We start from the raw sequence: 8,263 nt of genomic DNA on the forward strand, positions 1-8,263 counted from the left end.
ACACAATCGTTTTAATTGAGCAGTTGCTTTCTACCTTTCCTTTTTTCCCAATGCAATTTCTTCTTTGTCACCGCCACCTCCTCCTCATTATCATAGTTTGTTGTAAAGAAAATCATTGATGAAAAAATAGCATTACAATATATATATATATATATATATATACATATATATATATAGTAGGTATGTAATTTAACAAAATTTTCAGCTAATATAATCTGTAAATCATCCTTAGTTCATCACCATTAAGATCATTGTTGCACCTGATTTTTTTATTATTCTGTAGAGTGTAAAACATTTAGTCCAGCACTACATTTCTGCTACTTTACTGTGCTAATAATAATCTTTTCTACTATAGGCACAAGTCCCAAAATTTTGGGGGAGAGGACTAGTCGATTACATCAACCCCAGTACTCAACTGGTACTTATTTTATTGACCCTGAAAGGATGAAAGGCAAAGTCATCCCCAGCAGAATTTGAACTCAGAATGTAAGGACAGAAATGTCGCTAAGCTTTTCACCCGATATGCTAACAATTCTGCCAGCTCACCACCTTTACTGTGCTAATACTAATAACAATAATGATAATGATAGTGACGATAATTGTTTTTAACAAAAGTCCAATGCCAGATCTTTGTGAGGAGAAATATGGTTGATTATATTGACCCCAGTACTTGACTAGCATTTTATTTTATTGATCTTGGAAGGACAAAAGAGAAAGCTGACCTCAGATGGATTTGTACTCAGAACACAAAGAGCCTGAACAAATATCGCAAAGTGTTTTTCCAGTGCTTTGCTGACTCTGCCAATTAGACATGCAGTATTATATTGAGAAGGAGGTGTTAGAAACTTTGAAATCATCCCAATTTCGCCAAAAACTTTGAAAATGACTCTCCCCAGACACAACAAAATTAAAAATGTCAATGATGGAGAATAGCTTTCACAAAACATCAAAACTCTATTTTCAACACAAATGTTACCATCATGAGTGCATGGATTTCATTGATAGTGATTTTCTACAGCTAGATGCCCTTTCTGTCACCCTCATTTTTATTCAAGCAAAGTAGTATTTCACCACAGCTCAACAGGTTTTCGTGAAAGATTGGAAACAAAGAATTATGGTGTCATTTGTTTACAACTATTGCACTATGTCAAGACAAGGAGACACATGCACTCATATGCACACACCCTTATTTACATATATGATGGGCTTCTCTTAGTTTTTGTGTACTGAATCCACTCTCACAAGGCTTTTGTCAGCTTGGAGCTATAGTAAACTACACTTGCTCAAGGTGTCACATAATGAGATTAAACCCAAAACAATGAGGTTGAGAAGCAAACTTCTTAACCAATCAGTCATGATACTTATAATTAACTGAAATATAGTTCCAAAGCAACAAAATGATATTTTTTTCCCCACATCTTTATTCTATGTTATCTTGTCTTTGATGTCCTGAATTCTCCAGGACTTGCTATCTTTCTCTGAGTCCTCTTTTTTCTCCTATTTTTTGTCTTATACTTGTTTCAGTCATTAGACTCTAGCCAATTGAATGAATCAACCCCAGTTCTTTTTTCTTTTAAGCCTGTTACTTATTCAGTCAGTTCGTTTTGCTGAACTGCTAAGTTACAGGGACAGAACTGCTAAGTTACAGGGACAGAACTGCTAAGTTACAAGGACAGAACTGCTAAGTTACAGGGACAGAAACACACCAACACTGGTTGTCAAGGGGTGGTAGGGAGAGGCAAACACAGGCACAAACACCCCCCCCCACACACACACACACACATACACACATCATATATATATATATATATATATATATGGCAGGCTTCTTTCAGTGACTGTCAACCAAATCTACCCACAAAGCTTTGGTTCACCCAAGGCTATACTAGATGACACTAGCTCAAAGTGCAGTGCAGTAGGATTGAACCCAGAACCATGTGGTTGGGAAGCAACCACAAAACTATGCCTATCTTTTTTTTTTGGTGGTAGGGGTGAGTTGGAGGACTGTATTTGAGAAATGTTTTTAAGTTAGAAATGTTTTAATTTATGTTACTAATACTTGTGGCAAGAGTTTTGTCTCACAACTTTTCTTTTCCTGGATAAACATTGTTATTATTATGAGAATTGTAATAAATACTCTATCTGTGAAGCTGTCACATGACACAAAATTCAGTTAATATGATATCTGATGTATAATTCTCATAAAACATTTCAACATCTCTCCTATACCTCCCATAAAAAGCACACTGGCTTTAGACTCTTTCTTCTCTCCAACATTCCTAAAGTAGCTACGGAAACACTGTATCGAATCAGAAAGGTGATAAAAGTATTTTTCTTATTATTGTCTCTTTTCATACTCTGCTTTTTTCTCAGTTCTGCTATATCTTTATCTATTTATGGTTTTTACTTTGTCATTTTGTACACTTTCAATGGAATCTATGGAACTTTTCATGCTGTAAAGTATAAATGTATACTGGATGAAGGGGGAAAAAAATTCCTAAGACATTTCCTCTTAAAAACAGTTTCCCCTCTACATCTTTTCTATGTTGTTTTCTTTTGATTTTAAAGTTTTCTTTTTTTTTTGTTATTACTTCTTCTTCATTATCCAAGCTTTTGGAAGAGTTTATTTTCTACTATCTTGGATCTGATTGTATCAATCAAAGATTGCATGAAAAGGATGGATGCAACAACTTTAAGACATCATTTTTACTAACCATTTCATTGTGATACTGAATTCAAACATCCCTTTTGGGCAAGATACATTATTACTATGGTTACCTCTTGGAAGTAAAAAAATAGTCCTAAATAAGTAAGTGGTTGACCATTATAAAAAGTTACAGAATCACAGCCTACATTAAGTATATATTGCATGCCTTTATAGAAGGTTCAAATAAGTATTAACACTTCATAGTTGAACAAGAAGTAAAGCTGACATGCATCTGTAATTACACATGTTTAAACAAAATACATTAGTGATTAAATTATAACCTATTGGATTTTAGGGCCACCTCTTGAAGACTGTCAGAATACAGTGTATCTTGGAAAAGTCAGTCTGGCAGATCTCGTGTATCTTTGATATTTTGGAAGCATTTGATCTCAGCACTGTTAGCTTATACAATGCTTGGTATATAGTAATCTATTACAAGAGCAGTGATTTGTACAAAGTTATGGTATCTGTTTTCTGCTTAAATGGTTAGAACCCAAATACTGTGCAATGCTGTAGCAAAATGTGATCTATGGGTTCTTTATTTGGCATTCTGACCATTGGGGCTCTGCACACAAGTTATACATGTTTACAGAAAAATGTGTAAACCTTTCCATGTGCATGACCAATAAAAGATGGATAGAAAATGGGAAAAAAAAAAGAATGAATTAACTGCTTAAGAGTCAGGAGTTAACATCATGGCTGAATGGGTTACTTTCCTGGATTGTTTCATTGCTTGTTGTTAGTTATTATTCCATGGTATTAACATTCTCTGTTGCAAACAAAGTTTGCTTCTCTGTATGAATTCCCTGAATTATATACTAAAATATTGGCCTTTTTAAGAATGTTCAGATTATTTGTGTTGCTTGTCACCTGAAGTATATATCTATATAAGTAGCTGATTCATTGATTGAAAGCCCAATTTTCAACTGACTGAACTTGTGCTGGTTTTGACAGCTATATTCAAGGTATTTAAATTAATATATTATTCAGTTAATCAATAGCTTCTATTTCTTCCATATCTTGCTTTATCCTCGATCTCAAATAGTATTATGGTACTTGCTGACCCTTAACACATTCATTGATAGCAGCTTAACAAGACAGATGCTGCTATCTATATATTTGCTGCTGCTCTATGTCTGAAACCAGTTGGTAAGAGGCCAGCTTAAATTTCAAGCTAGTTTCCTATCAATTTGGTCACTGAATATTTCTTGTTTCAGCATGGTTAGAAACTGTTAAAAATTTATTGCTGCACTTAATTTTAGAGTTAAATACACAATAAATCATGGCTGTCATCATAATTTCAAATCTAAGTCTGTTGTCATTTCATCCTTGATGTGTAAGTTATCGACATCAAACACAATCTGTAAGTTTAGATCTTCTTTTGTCTATATCTACACTGGTTCTTCTGACTAATATCTAAAAGTGACAAAATTTTGGTCATTTCTCTTTTACAATTTTGTTACAGTACTGGTCACAACAGCCAAACGCTTTTGTGTCATCATAAATGAAAATGAATAATAAAAGCCTAGCTTGGTAGATGTGAAATATTAGAAAAAAAAGAAGAAAGGGGAAATGTATGTTACTGTAACAGGATATTAATACTTTATATAATATTATGGAATATTGTTTTTATAGAATATTGTTAAATTTAGTTTGTTATGACAATAGGTAGGAGGAAATGCGTTCTATGAGTGAGATACTCATTGCTGCAGTAAAAGGTAAAAAGATTTTGAATTCTTTTTTCATGAATGTATATAAATTGAAAATTTTGGTTGTAGCCATATTTGTACTTCTGGACATTGTTCTTGAGAGAGATATATTCTTGCTTAGCACTGATCAGCTGCTGTTGAACTGGCCTGTAGCTTATAGATAATTGAGCAACTAGGTGTGATCCATAAATCCAGTAATTCAGATATACCTTATCTCTATATTGATAGAGGACTACATTGTTCATTCTTAGGATAGTAATGTAATTGCGTACTAGAGTGTTTTAATTGCATGTGGATGTTTGGAGGTTTTGAGCAAGTAGTGAGAAGGAGTGTACCCTTAGACCTTGTTGTCCCCTTCATATATCTAGGTATTTCATTTTGAGCATTTAAAAATTTTATTGAGCAACCTGCAATGATGTGAAGTGTGCTTTTTAAAAAAATTATTTCATAGTTTGTTGTGGTGAAAACAATAAACAAGATGTGCACAAAAACGTTTTTGATTTATCATGCATTCTTTGTACATGTTGTTGTCTTGTTAGTATGCATTATTTTTCATCATTTTAGCTAATATCTTCTATAGATGTTGTAAGAGAGTTCTTATTTGTTTTCTGTATGTTTAGTTTATGATAAATGCGATAGTGGAAATGAGAATGGATACTTCTTTTGGGACATCACAGCTTCTAAATGAATTTTCATTGTACTCAATGCATGTTTGACAACCCTGTAATAGCTTAACAGCTAGCATTCTGTATTGTTGGTATTTAATATTTTGCAGTGGGTCAGCATGGTATTAATTTGTTAGGTTCTTATTTAATTTTATAATTATTATTCTGATGAAATTTCCAGATTTGAAGTCTTTGCATAGTTTTTTTAAATTCTTGAAGCTTTTGAATTTTAGGATTTCCCAATTACTTTTCTGATATTTGATGTCAAATCTAGGTTGTTGCTAATGTTTAACTTCAGGGCAGCTTTGATAAAGCAAACTCAAGCACAAAGACAAACAGTGCGAAGGAGGCCAGGGTTCAAAATGTTAAGTTATTTGACAGTAATTTTCTGATTTTATATACCAGAAAGGAGAAAGCTAGCTCAAAGGTTACAGATTCAAGCCATCAATGGAACTGTAAAAATTTGTAAAACTTTCCAGAAGTTTAGCATTTGAGTATATATGCACATGTCTTAACATACAGCTATATGCCTGAGAAAAGATACATAAAACGAAACTTAAAAATCTACAAATGCATAGACTCCAAATATTGCACACATACACACTTGCATATACCCTGTTAATATTGTTGAAATTCCAATGAAGGTGCCTTGAATCTTGTTTAGAAAGTGGCTCTTTCTCTTTTAGCAAGAAATCTTGAAATAAAACTAATCAAACGAACATGTTTTCTCCCACAATGTATGTCTTCTATTTCCATATGAATTTCAAAAAGACAATTTCAAATTAGCTCACTTTGATAGTTTTTATACTGAAAAAGAAAGGAGAAAAAAAAGGGCAGGTAACCAATTTCCCTGCTACAAATCACAACCCTGCTTTTTTCTTTTTCCAAAGCTGATTTTAATAAATAGCCACACTTTTATGCTCATAGAATGGGAATATTTATTTTTTACAATATATTTTCCATTTATTTCTCCTTTTTCTTTTTAATCCTCCATTGCATATTTTCTTTCCACTTGTGCTTAAGATATTTTAGATATGGAATTCATGCCTTATAATATATATATATGAAAGTGTGTATATATATACTTACAATTACAAATGGCTGGGGTTTCTGCTATGGTGCCACTTCTTGGTCAACTATTGGTTTTGATGTCATTATCACTGTATGCATAAACAAACTGTATTTTATATTTCAGCAAGATAGGAAGGCAGCATGATGTTTGTATGTGGTATCTAACCCTTACCAGTGTGAAAAAAAACACCTACCTATGTTTCTTTCTAGCACACACATGCATGCACGTGCATATGCACAGTCATGCTTCTTGATCTCTATTCAACTTTTGAACGCCCTATCCACCCATTAAAAAGAAAACGAAAGAGAAAAGTAAAGAGTGTTCAATAATTATTCATCTGATGGAAATAACTTGAAAAGTCCATGGTAGTAGACATGATCCCTTATGATCAACAGCCATCATCTCTTCTTTCTTATTACTTATTCTCTCTCCTTCAATAAATAAGAAGACAAAATTTTCATATATGCAAAAGCCACAAAAGAAATGTGCTTAAAATGTATTCTTGTATATATGTGAGCTAGTGATTTTTTTCTTGTTCCCCCCACCTTCTTTTAGTTAAGGTAAAGGGTCATTGTCCACGACCTTCCATTGACATTTTGCAGGATATTAATGGCGGTGAAGGTTGCATTGATAGTTATTATAAAGTTGGCTTTTTTGTTTCATTTTTTTTCCCCCACTTTCTCTGAAGTTGTAATTTCCATCTTAAAATGGAAAAAAAAAAGTATCTTATGGAAAGATGCCCAAATATGAAATATTACATAGATACTATCATATTTTTGTATTTTGTTTGCTCTACCTGTTTTTATTTTGTCTCCTATGGTCTTTATTCATCTTTGTTTATTTCTACCCTACTTTCTTTGTTGTTGTTTTTTTTTTTGTTTTTTTTTACTATTCTAGTTTTTATCTATTTTGCTCCTGGTTTTCTTGTTTGTTTTCCCCATTCTGAATTTCTTTGAAGCACCTTTAATACAGAGGCATGTATACAGGATTTAACCATTTCAAATATTCCTTGGCATGATCTGAATTCAGAGCTATAATCTAGCTATCTAATCTGTTATACCGTTCTTTCACCTATGTATCATCTTCATCATCACGATGTCTACAAACGAATGATCTATAGTATCAGCCACCTACAGTGCTGCTGCAAAATCTCAAATGAGAGAGCTTTTAAATGGTCACTCATTTAGAGGAACACATTGGATAATGTACCCAAACATGCTATGTCTGGACAAAAAATGAGATGGTCCTGATTAGGACACTTTTGATCATAGATCTGCATGACTAGGACAGATCTAGTCCTAAACAACTCTGGAATCTGAATTACTACCACCTACTCCACAAGGCCATTCTTCCACTTATTCTGCGCCCCCTTTTCCACACTCTTTCTGTCACTCTTACATTATCTCTCTGTCATATTTCCCTCCTCTCTTACTCAGTCAGTTCCATACCCCTTCTTGCTTTTCTTTGACTCGTCTCTCACTCTCCCTTTGTTGCTCTCTCTCTCTCTCTCTCTCTCTTGATTTGACTACGTCTCTTCCTGTCACACTTGCTCTTTCTCCCTTTGCCTTGCTCCTTCTTCACTCTGTAAGAGAGAGTAAAAATTAATTCCTACTCTCACTTTCTTCCTCCCTCTTCTCCCTTTCTCTTCTCACTAACTCCATCTTTAGATCTCCTCTTTATCTCCCCTTTCTTCTCTTATTCTCCTCTTTTTTCTATAGCTCTCAATGTGCCTTCATCCCCATTCACTTTCTCTTGCCTTTTCTCTTTCTTCTCTGCATTTCTCATTTATCTTAACTTAATTCATGTTATTTCATTCCCCTTACCCATTATCTTTTCAAGCTAAAATTCCGGTTGCAGAAATCATACCTGTCTGGAATTACCATTATTGTTTCTTAATGAAAGCTGTTCCATTCCCTTCCAGGTATCTTATGATGCTCTGAATCCCAATTGTAAGTTGAGATTTTGAAGTTAATCAGGCTTTTAAGATTTTATTCTAAACTTTCCTTCAGCTACATTTAGATTTTGCATGAACTAATATGTATATATATGTACATATATATATATATATATATATATATATATATATAAAACCAAAACTGGAATTTATGAC

The 8,263-nt window shown here is 33.4% G+C and overlaps 1 protein-coding gene across 3 annotated transcripts in view; it reads left to right on the top strand.

The window, feature by feature from the left end:
• The window catches only part of LOC106879764 (syntaxin-6), a 151,900-nt gene that overhangs the window by 58,748 nt on the left and 84,889 nt on the right, over positions 1-8,263 (top strand). The window contains exon 2 of one of the 3 annotated variants that reach the window (XM_014929451.2): positions 8,075-8,102. The exons of the other annotated variants lie outside the window; for them this stretch is intronic. The gene's annotated coding sequence lies outside the window, so the exon portion shown is untranslated. The remainder of the gene's footprint in view (positions 1-8,074; positions 8,103-8,263) is intronic. 3 annotated transcript variants of the gene reach the window in all.

This window comes from Octopus bimaculoides, chromosome 10 (assembly GCF_001194135.2).
Source record: "Octopus bimaculoides isolate UCB-OBI-ISO-001 chromosome 10, ASM119413v2, whole genome shotgun sequence".
Taxonomy (NCBI): domain Eukaryota; kingdom Metazoa; phylum Mollusca; class Cephalopoda; order Octopoda; family Octopodidae; genus Octopus; species Octopus bimaculoides.